Source organism: Equus quagga, chromosome 16 (assembly GCF_021613505.1).
Source record: "Equus quagga isolate Etosha38 chromosome 16, UCLA_HA_Equagga_1.0, whole genome shotgun sequence".
NCBI lineage: Eukaryota > Metazoa > Chordata > Mammalia > Perissodactyla > Equidae > Equus > Equus quagga.
Window position 1 is genome coordinate 67920006 of NC_060282.1, and position 19226 is coordinate 67939231.

The 19226-nt window shown below is 38.4% G+C and overlaps 1 protein-coding gene and 1 pseudogene across 7 annotated transcripts in view; one reads left to right on the forward strand and one right to left on the reverse strand.

Moving 5' to 3' along the window:
• NCOA2 (nuclear receptor coactivator 2) overlaps positions 1–19226 on the reverse strand; it is a 267879-nt gene that overhangs the window by 139800 nt on the left and 108853 nt on the right. The gene's annotated exons all lie outside the window — the stretch shown is intronic.
• LOC124227850 (carbonyl reductase [NADPH] 3-like) overlaps positions 1–19226 on the forward strand; it is a 128216-nt pseudogene that overhangs the window by 1971 nt on the left and 107019 nt on the right.

The following is a 19226-nucleotide window of genomic DNA, read 5'->3' on the forward strand; positions in this document are numbered from 1 at the left end:
AGAAGAGAGTAAGTTACGGACATTTCAGATAGGGCAGTCAGGGACTTTCCCGCTCTACCCTAGGGCTTTAGACAAGCAGCTTGCCTCCATCACTGTGACAGCCAAAACTGCCCCCTCATTTTTCCATATACACCATAGAGTCACTGGCCTTCCTGAGAACCATGGATTAAAAACAAAATTGTTGTCAAGTTAGCTTGCTTTTCTTTTAATCAGAGATAAGATTCACATTATCACAGGAATTTCAGGGGAAATGTATGACTTGGTGTTTCCTTCTCTTTTCAGTTGAAGATCCAATACCCTTTGACATCCAAGCTGAGATGACACTAAAAACAAACTTTTTTGCCACCAGAAATGTCTGTACCAGATTACTACTGAAAACCTCACGGCAGAGAGGTGAATCTGAGTTGTTTACAGGGTACAAAAGCTCTTGAAAACTGCAGCAAAGATCTGTAGAAGTTCCGATGCAAGACACTCACACAGGAGGACTCGGTGGACCTCATGAAAGAGTTTGTGGACGACAGAAAAAATGCAGTGCATGAGAGAGAAGGCTGGCCCAGCTCCGCTTATGGGGTGTCCAAGTTGGGGGTCACGGTCTTATCGAGAATCCTGGCCCAGCATCTGGACGAGAAGAGAAAAGCCGACAGGATTCTGCTGAACACACACTGCCCTGGATGGGAAAAGATGGACATGGCAGGGCCTTATGGCTCCAGGACAGCGGAAGTCGGGGCTGAGACCCATCAACTTGGCCCTCCTGCCTCCAGATGCTACCGAGCTTCATGCCCAGCTAGTCCATGACAGTCGTCCAACACTGGTGAATGTCTGCTCCAAGAATGGAGCAAAACAGCTAACCATTTCTTACCATTCCCTTCAAGCCTTGTACAATTTAGCTTCTATAAGAACACTTTTTTCAACATTGTCTCTTGGCTTCAATGACGCAGCACCATTATGCTTCTCTTCCTATCTCTCTGATCTATGCTGGGTCCACTTCTCCCAGCCACAAAGCCAAAAAAAACCAAAAGCAGAAAACCAACCAAAGAAACAAAAAACTATGGGCATTACTTGAATGACATCCTTGCTTTTTCCTCTTTCGACAAAAGCCACTCCTTGCAAATCTTATCTGCTGATGCAGTTTCAACGATCATATCTATGTAAATGAAACCCAGTTCAGTTTACACTTCTAGCCTCACAATAGCACCTTAGCTTCAGTGTCCAACTTCCAACCTCTCACAGACATCTCTCTCTAAATGTATCCAAAATTGAACTCCTCACCTTTCTGAGGAAACCCTTCTTCATGTATCTGCTGCTTTTCATTTTCTGTCACCCAGTAAATTTCCTTTAATTCTCCTTTCTCTCTCAATCTTCAAACCCTATCAATGTCCAAGACCTTCAGATTCTATTTGGCCAGTTTCTCTTGATCACATCATGCAATCCCTCGGCAATTATCAGGATTGCCTCATCTCTTCTGTAGGCTTCCCCAGGAACTTCTCCCCATGTCAAATTTCTCCCTAATTTCTCCCTTATTCAACGTATCCTACGATCGTATTAAATTCTAGTGCCACAGTTCCTTCATGTTTAACGGGGATGGAAATTACCACATAGTACTGATTTGAAGATTGTGTGATAATTATAATAGCCATCTATCATATATATCACAGATAACATATCATGGTCCCTGCACACAGCAGGGACTCAATAAATGTCAGTTCTCTTTCCTGTTCTCTTATCCTTACCCTTTGTGAAATCAAACAGAGATCTGGCATTCAGGGGCTGGTGCAATCTACCAAGTTTTCCAGGTTTGTCCACCAAATATTCCCCCAGCTCTGTGGTCTCAGTTCTAACCAAACTGGAGCACACGGTGTTCTTAGTCGTGGCCTGGCACTTCCACAAGGACACATCACTGCTCCCGCATTCCATCCCTTCCACTTAGGGTAATGTCTCCCCTGCCATTCGCTGCCTATTTAGATCTTACTGATCTTCCATGGTTTATCATCTCAATAGCCACCTCCTCGTGAAGTCTTCCCTACTACCTTCATACAAGAGACCTTTCCCCTCTCAATCTCCAGAAACCACCACACTACTCTGACAGCACCTTTCAGTCAATCTACAAATATTTATTGACCACTTGATACGTGCCAGGCAATGGATCAGGAAGTGAGGGCACAAACAGGAAAAACTACCATATTCTTCGTACGTCACGGTTAGTGTTGCCTCTGTACTTGTTTTACTCTAAGTGGATTACGAACCTGAAAGTGGTCTGGCACTATGATTAGGAGCTCTCTGATGTCGGAGTCCGTGTACTACTCATCTTTGTATTCTCTATAGCACGTATTATGATACCTAGGTACATAATATAAAAAATTGCTAAATTTGATGGCAACCATAATTTTGTTATATTTTAGTAACATTTTATTCCAGAGATTTTTAAGGGGTTTCATTGTGAAAAATCAACTATTACTAAGGGACGCATGAGGGAGAAATTACTATTGTTCGTAAAATTTTAGATGAAGAAATAATTATGACATAGCAATTAGGTGCATAAAATTATGACGATTTAAATACAGAACTAGGATTAGAATTTAGAGTCTCAGATACTGATGTCCAAATTCGGGTCTACAGAATATGTCAAAGCAATGAAGACATGAGAATAAGACACACTCCATAAAACCCGCAATCCTTACACTAACTTCTATATATGACCCTATATATATATAACCTTCTGTGTTTGTTATTAAGGGGAGATCTCCCATGTAAAAGTCTTAGACTGGTACTCACTATGCCATATGTAAATGGGAAATTAAGATGCTTGAAAAAAGAGCAAGCTCACTGCAGTGGGTCCCTGAAGCCGGTGTTAAACACAAGGCTTATTAGTCAGAGGGATAAGCCAAATATAAAGTGTGAAGAAAATCTGACAGAAGACAAATACTCTAACTCACCCCTTCATATTCAACACCTCGAGCAAGAAACAAAGTTAGAACCACAGCCCCCCTTAACAAAGTTATCTAAAACAAAATCAAATAAAGGTCAACTCTCCAGTAACTTATTGTCAATAGATGACTACATACTCAGAGAGTGGAAATAAATCTTAACATTTCAAAATATTGTTTCTTGGCCCCACTACCTTCACAGAGTTTTGATTCTCTATCAACAATATAGAGGTGAATGAGGATTTAGGGCCCATCTCTGCTTGGTGCTGAGCTGTGCACCGTATCTACTCATTTGCTTTAAACCGAATAATGAAGAACAAATCAATAGTTTAAATGTCCACCTTCTAGTGTTAAGTATCACAAGCACAATCGTGTAGCCAACTGAAAAAACTGCTGAATGGTACACTAACACCCATCTCCCACTTCTAAGAGAGTGAGGGCTGTCAATTTGTTTTCCTTAAAAGCATAACCAACACCACTTATTTTGATAGGAAATCTACTCCTTAAAAAAACAGACCTTGGGGCTGGCCCCGTGGCCGAGTGGTTGGGTTCGCGTGCTCCGCTGCAGGCGGCCCAGTGTTTCGTTGGTTTGGACCCTGGGCACGGACGTGGCACTGCTCATCAGGCCGCGCTGAGGCAGTGTCCCACATGCCACAACTAGAAGGACCCACAACAAAGAATATACAACTATGTACAGGGGCTTTGGGGAGAAAAAGGAAAAAAATAAACTCATTAAAAAAAAACAAAAACAAAACAGACCTTTAAATGAAATTTCTAGCTAAAAAATTTATTAACAACCAAAAATATTTACAAAGAGCTACCAAAAAGAAAGAGAAGAATCACTGTAATTACTGAAATATGAACTGGTGAATGAAGAAAGCAGACATTTTACTAGGAAAGGCCACACTGGATTCCTCCGAGAGGTCGTGAAAAAGGGAAAACAGCACATTACATAGAAAGTGAAGCTTTAAGCCTTACCCCTTCCCTTGCTGACATGACAATACGCATTAACAAAAAAATGAAGAAGTGACAAAATCATGTGCACGCTCTAGTTGAGAGGAAGAAGGTCAGGATACGATAAATGGCAAATATGATGGCAAAACACCGCAGTGAAACTTGAGTGTTAGTTTAGTAAAACATGTAAAGTTAAATAAAAACAACTTTCAGTACATGTAACAGATATTATAAAATACTCATAGTAAAAGAAATTAGCAAACACCTCACACTTTGATATCTTCTAAATATCAAAGCTTCAAATTAATTTTAAGAACAGCTAATATTTATTGAGTGCTTAGTAAGTGCTAAGCCTAGCGCTAAGCACTTTACACACATTATCTCATTTAATAATAACCCTATGAAGCAGATTATTTCTATTATCCCCATTTTACACTAAGTGTCAGAGCTTGGATCCATACCAAGAATCTGACTTGATTCCTTAACTACTACAGTAGGACGCACTGTATTAGCATATATGTATTAACATATAGTTCTTTACGCATACGGTAATATACACTGTATTACGTTTCATGTTAATTTAATGTTGAAGCACATCCACAGGATAACTAACATGCCCAAGCCTCTCCTCGTATGAGAGTAACCGTGTAGACTGCTCAAATCTGTACATGTTAGAGGACGTTTACATGGAGAAGAGGGGAGAGGCAAAGCACTGATAATTGGTACCTGACACGGAAAAAGGAAACCACGTTACTCTTACTGCAGTTTTCTGAATCGCAGCCCAGATAGGGGCATGGTTGGGACTGCTGTGGGGGGCAGGGGACATGGGCATGATGGCCCAGGCTGCCAGGCAACGCATGGTCTCTCAACATGCTGAATATGCAACTTCTAACAGGTTTATAGAAGTTTATAGAAGCCTGAGGAGGGAGGAAGGACAAGAGGCCGGTGGATACCAGTGCTGTCTAGCTACAAGACGGTGGTAAACGTGGAAAGACGGAAGAAGGCGTGAGCAGGCTGCCTTGACCCAAAAGAGACTGTATTGCTCTTATCTTTGAAAAAATGAAGTGGTGGGCAAGCAGAATGGGCATTCTCAAGTATATGATATGATCATTTTTAGAAAAAACAAAGAGCCATGTTTATGCCTCTTATTTTACATAGCACTATTTATTTAAGGTCAGCCAATAGTTTCTACCACTGGTTTTAGTAATTTCCTTTTGTTCTAAAAAATCAAGGGTCACTCGAACCTTATTTTTGAATTGGGACTGTCAACTACACGAGTCTACCAAAGATGAGCTACAGGTCTGAATGATTTTATTAAAGATTTATTAAATGATTTATTTATGATTTATTAAAAGTAATACGAAGATACATATATAGTCTACATAGAAGCCAAATTGGATAATTTTTCCAACTGCATCAAAAAATATTTACGTTTATATTTTTAAATGGAACAGGATATAGCATAAAGGAATTCCCTTATCGCAAAATAAATATGCTCCTAAAATGTATGTAAAATGTTTTTCACATTATCACATACTATTTTTCTATTGAATCACATAATACTGGAGAAATATGCTTTCATGAAAAAGAAAGATCACGTTGATGGGCTGAGCCAAAATTGGGGGGATCTGACCACACACCTAAGAAGTACATTCTAACAGGGTCAGCCAGCCATCAGCTGAGCCCCGTTGGTTTAAGTCTATCAATTTCAAAAATCAAAAGCAATTAAAAATGATCAGAGCACGGCAGGAGAACTACAGATGCCTCATTAGCTGGCCTCTCTCCATTTTGGACAACTAAATTCATGCGGCAGAGTGATACAGACCCAAATTATGAACCTCCTCTCTTCCCCAAGAGAGCCCATCACTTAGGATCAGGATTGCAGAATCAGGATGTCGAAATTAAACTTTAAAACTCATTAGGAGAAAACTAAAAATATTTCCTTGATGTGTAATATATATCAGAAGCTAATTCTTTAACTATCTCTCAGATAATTTTAAGCGCCAACATAGCTGCGACACTGACCAAAGGGTCTTCTTAGGTTCTGCTAAACGTTCAGACTCACAAAACTAGCAGAGGCAACTAGGACACCAGTGTCCTGAGACACATGCAGGCAGGGATGTGGCTCGCCAGCAGGGAAGCACCGGGTGCCACCCTGTTGCGGAGGTTCTTCCACCAGACCGAGCATCTGCTCGGCTTGGGTCCACGTCGTGTGGGTGCAAGAGTTGCCCCTTTACAAGCTTCCTGCTCCAGTAGAAGCCAGTATCTCTTTTAACAAGTTCACAGGCAAAGCTTCCAAGATGCCCGCAAGGAAAATGTTCATTCCTAAGAGTCACCTGCATCCAAGGAGGCTCAAAGCTGGGGCTCACCTATCAGGTATCTGCATTTCCTTTATTCTCCTATTCGAGATGCAGTGTACCAATCAGGGGTCAAGTTTACCATACATAATGGTGCCTAGGATCATAGTTGATACATAGTCTCATCAGATTCCAAAAGGAACAAAGTTACAGAGTTAACCATTTTTACAGTTAAAAATGCCAACCTAAAGTATCTGGAATATATCAATAACTATATATCAATATGAAAAATACAACCCGACAGAAAAGTGGGCAAAATATATTAACAGGCAATTCAGAAGAAGGAGCCAAAATGGCCAATGTGTAATCTCAATAGTAATCAGAGAATGCACGTTAAAACTAAAATGAGATACCATTTCACACCCTTAACATTGTCAAAAATTAAGCCTGAAATCACATATCTTACAATGCAGCAGTTATCCTTCTAGGTAATCCCCCAGAGAAATTCTCATATATATACAAGGTGAAAACTACAAAAACATTCACTGTTGGGATGCTTGCAATTGCAAAAAATTAGAAACAACCTAAATGTTCATCATGAGGAAAATGGACAAACTGTGATATGTTCATATAACGGAATATTGCACATTTGACTGACTTGCAAATACATGGATATTATCTCAAGAAAACATGTTATAGGAAAACGGTGAGTTTCAGAACAATACGGACAATGCGATACTATTTAATTAAGCTTTAAAACAGAAAATGATACCAAATATTATAAACAAATACACAAAGAGTAAAAACAAAAAGGAGGGGTACAACAAACAACAAATGCAGGATAGCAGTTACCTCTGAGAAAAGAAGAAAGAGAATGGCATAAATAATCGAAAGAAAAGAGGTCCAAAAATTGTTAAGAACATTTAAAATCCAGATTAAGAGAATGCCACACCTTGGCATTTCTCGATCAGAACACACTACAAAACGCTGGTTCTCAGATAACAACTTTAAGACTATTATTCTATTTGCAATTTTATTGTATTATATTGAACTTCTCTTTCCCCCAACAACCCGTAACCAGGTTCTGACAATCCTTCTCAAAGCCAGAACGCTCAGTCCACTCGGAATGCTGTACCCACTGTCCTAGACGAAGACTTCGCCTCGCACTGCTGTCCTCGCCTCTGGTCTCTTTCTCTCCATTTCAAGCCCAAATTCACTCTGTGCACCCAAAGCGAATCAATCTACATAAAATGTCACTTTGGTAATGTCACTCATCAGACACTGGAATTGAAATCTTTGATGGCAGCTATCGCCTAGAGAATAAAGTGAGAACTCTTGAACCAGCATTCAAAGCCCTCAAGGCGTGGTTCAAAGCGGTATTTCTAACTGCACCTTCCCCGGCCCAGCTGCTCTGTCCCAGCCATGGACAGGCCCTGCCCGCCCCTCCTCTTCCTCTTTGTGCAAGCTGTGTCTCTTGCCTGGAACGCCCCCTCTCTCCCTCCACCTCTCTCCAGTATCCAAAGCTTAGTCCTCTTCCAAGGCTTTGACACACGTCTTATCTCCCCCATAAATCCCTCCCTAACCAGTTTACCCTAATTTGGACTCATTCGTTCATTCAAGTATTTATTTGATACAGGCACGCGACAGGAGATAGAGTTCTGGGGGCACTTACAGAAAGCATATGGATCCTACACATGAATTAAAAAGTGCTTTGGTCTTTTGTTACTGTGTATGTCAACCTTAATCACACTATAAGCTTCTGACAGGCAAGGGGTTCGTTGTATCCCACAGAGCAACTAACAAAGTACTTTGTAGTGGTCAGGGCTCAATAAATATTCTCCGGTTAAATAAAACTTGAAATGATAATGTTATATCGTCTAATTTTTTGACCAGAAATAATACTTATCCTTGGAGCTTTGAATAATTCCATTTTCCCGTGATATACATATCTGCACAACACGAATAATGGACTTGGAGTCAGAAGGTCTGTGTGAACTGGGCCCCCTCCTTACTACCTCTGGTCGTGTAATTCTCTCTCATTCATTTCCACAAGGTAAAAATATGCACACCCATCTGAGAAGACTTTCACAACTGCAATAAAGAACAAGTAAATTAGGAAGAGACCTATGCTATTGTGCTAGAAGTGTCTAGTACACATTCATTAGTCTAGCCCTTGCTTCCTAGGCTATTCTCAATAGACGCCAAAATCCTCGCTTCCTAAAGAGCTTATAAAGATCCATTCTCCTCCTGCTAGGTGATAGGAATGAGGTCTTTGACTAACATATAAAAGAAAGGAGGACCTCCAAAATAGTCAATTAAAATATTTTAATTATATGTTAAGTAATAATCCCATAAGGCCATAAAATTATTCTATTTTTAAAATGTCTTTATCATTCTACTTATCACATAAAGTACAAACAACAGGTTTTTACAGCCATGCTAAAGTGCCAATGAAAACGGTGTTTGGAAAAGAATATAGAAATTACAAAACTGCTCACTAGAATAAACTTTTTACTTACTTTGACATAAAATCATTTCACATTTGACTTCCTGTGTGAAGTAGGATACCTGGGAATTCATTAATGATTGACTAGCTGGCCTGCCTGGTTTCCAGAAGAATCACTAACCTGTTATAAATCCTGCTGCTCCTGCCAGGCAGAGCTGCCCATCTGAGTGGCAGCTACTCTCGAAACCAATTTCTACAATTCCAAGTCCGCCCTTGGGATCGCCATGTGGAGCTCATTCTTTAAACCACTATTTGCTCTCTGTCCTCACTGTCTTAACACACAAGGCCCAGCTCTCCCATTCATCAGCACCATGTCCCTCAGTTTCAACCACCGGGGAAGCTTACTGAGGCCCACCCCTGAAAGGCAATTTCCAGTAGACAGTCTAGCCTAAATAGACCCTCTAAATTTAATGGTACTCGGTCTGGCCATTTTTACACGATGCGGCAACAAACAGAATTTGTGTATTTCCTATTCAGTTAGTAGGTAAAATCTTATATTAGGCACAGTCTGACTCTTTTACCTAAATCTTTTCTTCCTAGGTCACATTTTCTATATCACAATGCAAAATCTAGGTAACTACTATATAATATTTAAGATTATGGGGGCCGGTGCCAGACTAGTTCAAATCCTGGCAGCACTGGTTCTTAGGTGTGTTTCCTTAGAAAAATTACTTCATCTCCTCTTGCCTCAGGTCCCTCTTCTACGAAAGAGCAACCACCATCACCGCAGAAGGGCTGCTATGCGGAGAGCACAGTAAAACAGAACAGAACCTGACACGAATTCTGCACAAATCTGTACTTTTAACAGGAAGTCAATGAACTACTGTTGGAATAAGTTCTAAGTATAGTTTCACTGCTTAAACAATAAGGTTGAACAAGTATCTTTCTGAGTAGTAAGCCGTTTTAAGCTTTAAAAGATTACAAATACAACACTGTCAGCTATCTCCTCAGCTTAGCTGTAAGAACAAATACTTATAATTTTATTCCCCTCAGATTTATTATCTTTATAAGGAAAAATGTTCACTAGAAAAAATGTGGAAAATAGGGAAAAGTAAAGAACGGAGGGAAACACTCATATTTCCTCTAGCTGAAGATATGATTTAACATTGTGATGCATTTACTTCCAGAAATTTTTTGACCAAATTTTTTAAATAAGTTGTATAAAATTGAATCCTACCATTTCCACCAAACAACATCATGAAAGTATCTTTTGAAAGCCTTTGAAAATATAATTTCTAATAGCACCATAATATTCCAAGTTGAGTTCATATATTTTAAAATATTTTAAAGCAAATGTGGGTAGGACTTTCTTAGAACAACTACATTCATACCCCTGATTCACCTTAACATATAAGCACGCTCGTCATAAAGGAATAGCAATCATGATCTATATTCACGGATGTGCTGATTATTTTCTATCACACAAATACTGGCATCCTTCTAATGTTCAATATAGCCAAAAACAATGATTACAGCACCAAACTAATAAATGGAGGAAAACAAAAATATTAAGCAAAGTTGTGGCTTCAATTTAAATGCTAATTTTCATAGGAATATTTCCAGTTTTTCACCAAGAACAAAGACAAACCAATGAACTTCAACTGATATACAAAATACACATATTTAAATTCTGATTAAACCACGTCAACCTAAATTTGTCTACAAGCACAGATTTTGCACATGTGCCCATGTTGAAATTTTAATTTTCAATCTAATAGTTTAAGGGTACCTTACGCTATGGGAGAGGTTCGAAAAATATTTACACATATATTCACTGAAACCCCAATTACTAATTATGCCAGATTCAACTTTGATTGAAGAACGTTTCAGTTCAGAAGCAAGTAGGGGAGCAGCACGGTTTGCTAAGAAGAACCACTGACCTGGGAAGGTGAGACCCCGGACTCAGGTCCCAGCACAGACCACAAGTAACTATGCCACAGCCAGAAAATCATTTACTAACTATAGGCCTTAACTTCAAAGGAATTACGTGATTTCCAGGGCCTCTTTCAGCTCTAAAATGAAGATGCTAAGAAATAAAGACGATTATGGTACCATCAACTGACAGGCAAGTCACTTTCCCACAGGACAGATGCCTCTTACTGCTGGAGATCGCATCCTAAACCCTGGAATTACGTTCCTTGCTGTCCCGGACCGCCTGCACTTCTCCGCCACATACCTGGGCTGTGTTCTTGAAAAGTAAAAATCAAAAGAAAACATTCTGCCTTAGTCTTTTCTGCCATCCTGGCACACCTACCCCCTTTAACAACAACAACAACAAACTGAAATTAAATATTTGGAGTTGCTCTCACTGAGGAAACTTGCATTTCCTTTTCTGGTGCACAAAGAAACCTATTTTGAAATCTGCCTAATCAACAGACATTAATACTGTCTGTTCAAATAAATATGCTTGCATAGTTAACAAAAAAAGAACCTCGTGTGGAAAGCATGCTTGAATTCATTTATTTTGAACACATACCTATGAGCAATTAGTTTAAAGATAAAGACAAGGACGAATTACCCCATATTTATTTAAAAGAGAGCACTACTTCGAAGGATTTTTCAAAGCAGATTAAATGAGCAACTAAAAATCTATGAATGAGCTAGAATGCTAATTTTGTTCATCTTTTGTTTGTAATACACAGTCAAAGGGAAGATACAGGTTGAAAACACATCTTGGCCCCTTAAAAAAAGCAACACAGGCATTTTCTTGTTTTTGTTTGTTTTAAAGATTTTATTTTTTTTCCTTTTTCTCCCCAAAGTCCCCCGGTACATAGTTGTATATTCTTCGTTGCGGGTCCTCCTAGTTGTGGCATGTGGGACGCTGCCTCAGTGTGGTTTGATGAGCAGTGCCATGTCCACGCCCAGGATTCGAACCAACGAAACATTGGGCCGCCTGCAGCGGAGCACACGAACTTAACCACTCGGCCACAGGGCCAGCCCCCTGTTCTTTGTTTTTTTAAAGTATTTTCTTAAAGCAAGGAGGAGTCCTCTGTTGCCATCTTTCAAATAAACGTTCACTCTGGTCCTGGTTATAAACAACGTATAGTGCAGTAAATGACAGATTTGCCATGTCTGTTTTTTAGTTAACATAAAATAAACTCAAATAAATGGGGGCAAAGTAAGCACCAGAGTATTCACAAGGAGACTGAGTTTATTAATATTAATGTTTTACATGTTTCAACTGACTAAATGTACTTGTAATTGGTGCCCTCGCTGTAAACTTAAACTGTTATGTTTATGTGAGGATTGTGTAATAAGCAGTTATTATGCGCTTTCTTTCGTGTTCTCTAATGGGAAAACTGAGCAGTTCTTTTTTAAATTAAATGCTTTAATAAAGTAAGATTTTTAGGGGAAGAAAGACTTAACTTCTTGAGTTGTAAATTACTAAAAGCTGCTCTCACTGGACTTGTCTATGTGGAAACTGCAGTGATCAAATGCTTTCCAGAGCTTACATGCGAGTGCTTTCAACATCAAAAAGTCAAACCAGAATCGTGTCAGCGCTCTGTTCTGCCAAGCTTTAGACAAAGAGTGAGCGGCAGCACAGGATGGCAAGGCCCTTGTCGCTAATGAGATGGACAGAAATGTCGCAGCTAACTGGAATGACCAAATGATCACATGCCACTGATCCCATGTGCCTGTCCCCTAGCTCACAACCCATGTGTTTGCAAACACGGCTTCTCCACATGACACTCTCAGACCTCTCCCTCGCTCCTGAATCACATTGCCTAATGAAGGGAGTTCTTAGCTAAAACCCTTTCACTCTCCACGGAAAATGCTTTCCACAGGAAAAATTTTGGAGAGGTTCTAGTAAATTGGATAAGGAGACTGGAAAATTGCAGAGATTCTGCACACAGGCATAATTACTGAAACAAATATTTAAAAGTACATATTTTGAGTCAACTGATTTCCAACTTATGGAAATTTACCCGTAAATACTTGAAAAATAGAGTTTTGAAAGCACATACATTTTTCTGTCTTTCAGAATGTGTCCAAACTTGGTGGGAACTGTGGGATCTCTGAAACTTCAAGCTTTTTCACTTGTCTTCTCCCATCTTTAAATCACCTATAAACTTTCATCACTAGTATTCTGCTACAGGTACAGACATGGCTAAAAGGCATTGATTCATCCCAGAATGAGGAATGTTTACAGAAATTAAGCCAGATTCAGTCAAAGCAAAGCACACGCTTCAACATGAAAATCCTACCCCCTCCTTGAAAACGGCCTTAGTGCTGTCTGTCTCATTCATCTTCACGATGTTTCTAACCCTCCCTTAATTTTTCTTTGTCATTTTTTGTTCATATTATCATATGCTTTTCCTTTGATAACAGTAATTTTAAAGGGCTAAAGAAATTTGCTTCTGCCCAAAGATTTAACACAGCAGTCTCTTAAGAGATTTGTCCAAAAGCAGAGAATCTCTTTGCTCCACCCCCTAACATCTGTCACAAGAGTCAGATTACAAATCAGCCCAAATGAGGGGATCAAGGGGTATGTAAGTGAAGAGGGAACACGAGGAAAAGGAAAACCTTGGTTAGCGGTTAGGTTAGCAGACACCGTAATACAGTTTCAACTCTTTATTTGATACGATCATACAAAGGGACATCATGTTAGAAACAACATTAAATTGATGTTTTTAAAAAGAACTTTCCAATTTCTTAAATAGAAATTCTCTTTGAAGATGTAAAATAATCCTTTTATTGTTAAATCTATGGAGATTTATTAAACACATATAAATATATATTTTCAATGAAGACAACCATTCTTTCAAGCCCAGTTTTTTTAAAAGTCGTTTCTAATGCCATCAGAAATATTAACAGTGAAATACATTAACTACAAACCAACTCACACAATGCACATAGGCTATGCATTTTACTAGAAAAATAACTTTATCTTTGATATTTTATATTTTAAAAACTGACCTGTGAACTGCTTTTAATAATTGTGTTTCTAAATCTTCTAAGAGTATTCAGTGGATAAAGAAATTAATCAGTTTCTATTTATAGGCTGCCAAAATGTACTTCTAACTTTTTAAATGATAAGAGAAGCCTAAGGCAGTCATCAGACGTCTCAGAAATCTCAGTCTAAATGGTTTTAACTCATAATTTCATGCCAAAATAACTTAGGTCAAGGAAACATTTAACTAAACCAACAATAAAAACTAGTGAAACGCTGAATTTTTTAGGTTAAATGTGCTTGATGGTTCTCTAATATATACAAGCACCCAAAAGGCAATTGAGATCCCACTTTACCTCATTAAAACACTGAATTTTCCAAAGACCACACAGCGTAACCTGATGGGAATCGCTGTGAAGGGGGAGAGTTGACTGTACGTTAAATCTTGCCATGTGTAGGTACTTTACACAACTCAGTTTTGGCGGGTTTTTTGAAGTAGGGTCAAAAGTTTACAGTATATTTTTTTTACTCATTATCAATCACAAAATTCTTTTACTTTATGTCATCTTGGAACAATTCTCTGAACGGTTTTGGTAGTATCCACTTATATCTGCACAACATGAGCTCTGCCCCAAATCCATTTCACATTCCTATTACAGATCCAGCCTGTAATAATTAAGCAAATAATACTTATTTCTATATTTAGCAAAAGGATTTAATTTCTCCCAGAATAGTTCCCCCAAAGACACTGCTTTTAGAATAGAACAATTATTCTAACTCTAAGACTCCTCTACAAAACCACTGATGGCTTGCAACCATCATAGAACGCGAATGTGAACTGAAAACTATTCATGAACTCTTACCATCATTCAAGATGCTCACTAAGCCCACTCATTCCACCTCTAATGTTCACAACAGAAACACTGATGCACCACCACCCACGACTGGGGTTCAGGATGGAGAACTGTCACAGTAAGTTAGACCAAACAGATCTACGTTACAATTAAACACATTAAAATGTCTGCCTATAGCAAGCCCACATACATCTACTAAAAAGGACATTTCACCCGTCCAGTGGACCTGTAGTTCTGAGGATTTTAAATTAGCAGACAATCCAAAACTCAAAAAAAGTACAAAAATTCCATTTTCTAAAATTCCCTCATTTTACAGTTTTACTTCTCTCATTTACAATTATCAAGCTCGACTTGCCGAATTCTATCCTTAACTATTCACAGGAAATTTCCAGTAAATTGAAACCATCACCATAAATTAGTAGGAGTAATGGGAAAGCAGCTAAGGGTAGAATACAGTCCTTAAAAATGAATAAAAAGGGGCCAGCCCGGTGGCGCAGCGGTTAAGTTCGCACATTCTGCTTCTTGGCAGCCCAGGATTCACTGGTTCGGGTCCCGGGTGTGCACATGGCACCACTTGGCAAAAAACCATGATGTGGTAGGTGTCCCTCGTATAAAGTAGAGGAGAATGGGCATGGATGTTAGCTCAGGGCCAGTCTTCCTCAGTAAAAAAAAAGAAGAGGATTGGCAGTAGTTAGCTCAGAGCTAGTCTTCCTCAAAAAAAAAAAAAATAAAAAAGCACTAAAATATACAGTTGCAGTTTAGTTTATAAAAGAATTGTACACCTAAAAATACTACACAAATTGTGTAAATTTGAATTTTACTTTCAATATATAAGGAAAATTTAATATTTAAAACAACCCTCCTGAGTCCTATTTTTAACGTGAATAATCTGGCAGTACAAATGATCAACTCCTACTTAAACTATTTTCTACGTAGAAATCTGATGTTAAAACAAGTTAAATCAATGTAATATTACTCTAATTTTAAAAACAAAAAACCAAAAAATCCCCAGCTAACCTAAAAGGAACAAGTTAAGCAGAGAAAATATGAAAGAAATTGCGAATTAATGTTTCTAATCAGCAAGGGCTTTCACATAGACTTAAGAGCAAATTTTCCTTTCCTGATTAATTAGAACATCAACACAAAGAACTAGAACTAGACACAATTCAGAGAACAAGAATGGGACAGGAGTGACAAACAGCAGAATACACGCTCTCCAATGAAAACAACTGCAATGAAAACCCTGTGTTATAGATATACCACAGATAGATGGCAGTTCCTCTTGACTAAGAACACTTTTGAAAACTATAAAGGCTGTGTAGCTGGGTGGCATGGCAGAGATATCTGGGCCAAAAAATGAGCTCCTTTGCTCAAAATAACACTAAACTTTGCGAAGAGCTTTTATTAACTTAGATATATGGTAAAATCTTAACTGAAAAGACTTCTAAAAGGATTTAGAATTCTCTCTTTTTATTAATAATTCCCTAATTATCAGAGACATATTTCAATGTTTTCCATTAATTTAAATAAGAGAATTTTACAATACACTCAGAGAATACCAGTTTCTTCCTCCAAGATAAAAAGAGGCACATCACTAATGTGAAATGGAAATGCCTAAATTAAATGCAAAGAGAGAAAAATTAAGAAAGAAATGTGGGACAGGACCCATAACAGCACTGCAATTAAAAAGATAAGGAAAGGAAATTCTCAGGAAAGACAAATAAATCCTCCAGCCTCTAAGATGAGGGACTTGCTCTTGGGGGAAAAAAGACTAACTTTAAAGGATAGAAAATTGAGGGGGTTTAAGAAGCAAATTCAAAAATACTGCAGCAAAGATTTCTGAATGTCAAATTTTAAACGTAAGTACAATCACTAATCTCGAAACAACTGTCTGAGTTTCTGATACACAGACTTTTAAAAACCAGAGACATCATCTACATATACATGGCATTTTAAAATTTCTGATAATTGTTCATTCTTTTTAGCCACTAACATTCTACCTTATATTTTGTTGGCTCATTTTACAAGTAAAATACTTTTAGAGTCAATAACAAAAAATGATAAAATACAAATATATTAGAACCAAAAAATCCTTGTTTTAAAACAGTTTCTTCGATTCTTTGTAGGCACACTTAGAGGGTTTCTCCACTTTGTTTTACGCAGATGGGCAATCTCTGTAACTTCTCATTTCCCCAGTTTCCTGAGAAGTTTGTTTTTGTTTTTTCCTGATTGCTTAAATCAATCATACATATATAATTTTACATATAAAATCATATAACTGGTTTTATAGGAATCAGTTTATATATTGGTTCATATAAAAACAAAATGAGATAAAAGGGCCAAAACGGCTTGCAAAATATTTTTGCAATAACGTATAAAGGACAGGAGCTCAGCCATCCAGTCTCCTCCTGAAACCCTACAGATTTATCTGCACTGTTATTCTACCTTCCCAGTTAGAGGATGCTTTCTATCACACTGCATTTTTGCTTTACATTATTACTATTATCATCTCTTGCTTTTTCTGTTGTTCTAAGAAATAACCTTTTCTCTCCTCTTAAAAAACTCACGGTTAGGTGAGAAAACTGTTTACTGGTTCTTCCCTGAAGATGTGCAATACATTTAATTTTTCACTTAAACAAAACCAACTCCAAAAGTTTCTTAAAAGACTAAAAGACCCCTACATTTTAAAATAAACTGTATTGCTTTCTAAAATATATTGCTTTTTTCCTTCTTAAATGGTATTCTTTGGTAACATACCAATAGTGGTATTAAGGCTTAGAGTTGAGTAAAGATGTTTTACTCTTATACTAAATGTCCCACAAATACTATTTTCAGGTCACAGCTAGAAGTTATTAATATTTGTATGTGGATTTTTAAATTAGGATTCTCACTGTTATTTCTTTTTCTATGAATATAACACAACTTATTTATTCATTCTCCTGTTGTCAGACAAGTTTTTCCAGTTTTTCTCTATTTTCTCACTGTCATTTCCTGTTGAATTCTATATATGCCTGATTCTACCAGCTGGTCTTTTGCTTTCTAGATAAATTAAGGGTGATTTTACTGCCATATTCATATTTCTGATAACAGCTTTATTGAGATAATCACATATCATACAATTCACAGATTTAAAGTGTATAATTCAATGGTTTTTAGTATATTCACAGAGTTGTACAATCACCACCACAATCAATTTTCGAACAACTTCATCAGTCTGAAGAGAAACCCCACAACATCAGCAATGTCTCCCATCTTCCTCCACTCCTGGCCCAGCCCCTGGCCACCACTAACCTACTTTCTATCTCTACAGATTTGCCTATTCTGGACATTTCATATAAGTAGAATCATACAATACGTGGCCTATTATTACTGGCTCCTTTCACTAAACATAATATTTTCAAGGATAATACATTTTGTAGCATATATCAGTACTTCGCTTCTTTTTATTGTCAAATAATGTTCTATAGTACATATACACATTTTATCTATTCATCAGCTGATGGACATCTGGATTGTTTGCACTTTTTGGCTATTGTGAATAATCTGAATTCCCATATTCATATTTTTGTCAATACAGAAAACCTACGAGTTCGTTTTTGCTCATGGGATGATGCAGATCACAGGGAACTTGGACATCCACAGGAGACCAAGCCAGGTCTTCTGAAGGACTTGGAATGAGCCCTCCCTCCCTGAGCATTCACTGACTACCTTCCGACCAACGCGCTTTAGTATCGCTCAGACCTCCTCACCTCCACCGCCTCTGCCACCACCCCCTCAGTCCCTGTCATCATCGCACCTGGGTGACCTCAACAGCCTAGTGTGTCTCAGCCTCCAGTCTTGCCCCTCTCCAGTCCAACTGCCCCAGTGCAGGGTATTCATCTAAAACACAAGTTTCAGCATTTCATTTCCCTGCATCAAATCCTTCAAAGGATCCCCACGGCCCTCAAGATTAAAGTAAAATGGCTTAGCAGGTAAAAGACTCTTAGATGATCTGGCCCCACTAACCTCTACAATCCTCATCTCTGACTACTTCTGTTGCATGCACAATCATGCATCACTTAATGACGGGAATACATTCTGAGAAATGCACCTTTAGGTGATTTTGTTGTTGTGCAAACATTATAGAGTGTGCTTACGCAAACCTAGATGGATAGCCACTACACATCTGGGCTATATGGTACTAATCTTATGGGACCACCAACATATATGTGGGTCCATTGTTGACTGAAACGTCATTGTGTGGCACAGGACTGTACGAGGAACTACTTCAGTTAATTACTCTCTCTCACCACTGGACCTTTGTACATGCCGCCCTCTCTGCTTGGAAGTGCCCCTTCCTCTCTCTGTGGATTCTTCTCTTAGCCACAGAACTGTTTACATTCTACCTTTTTATGCCATCATCTCCATGATAATATAAGCTTCAATCAAGCAAAATTTGTCTTTTCTCATAGCTAGTGGATCCAGTATAATGAATGGCATAGAGTGGCTTCTCAACACATATTTGTGGCTTTGATGAGAGAATGCTATTTATTATTATACCTGAATAATTCCTGTGAGTAGGTATGACTTTTCTAAGCTCTGGGCTTGGGGGATAAAAAAAAAAAACTGGTGAAGAAACACAAAACACAAACTTTAATCTCAGCTACCTCTCTCCAACAAAGGTAAGCAACCCTCCCCTGTCAGGCCATCTGGTTCCCAATTGGACTGACATCCACCCTTCCACACAGCCCCTCACGTGACCAAGGATTAGCCAAAATGCTTGTTCTACCCCCAGTCTCCTGGAAGGACTGGTTCAGAAAT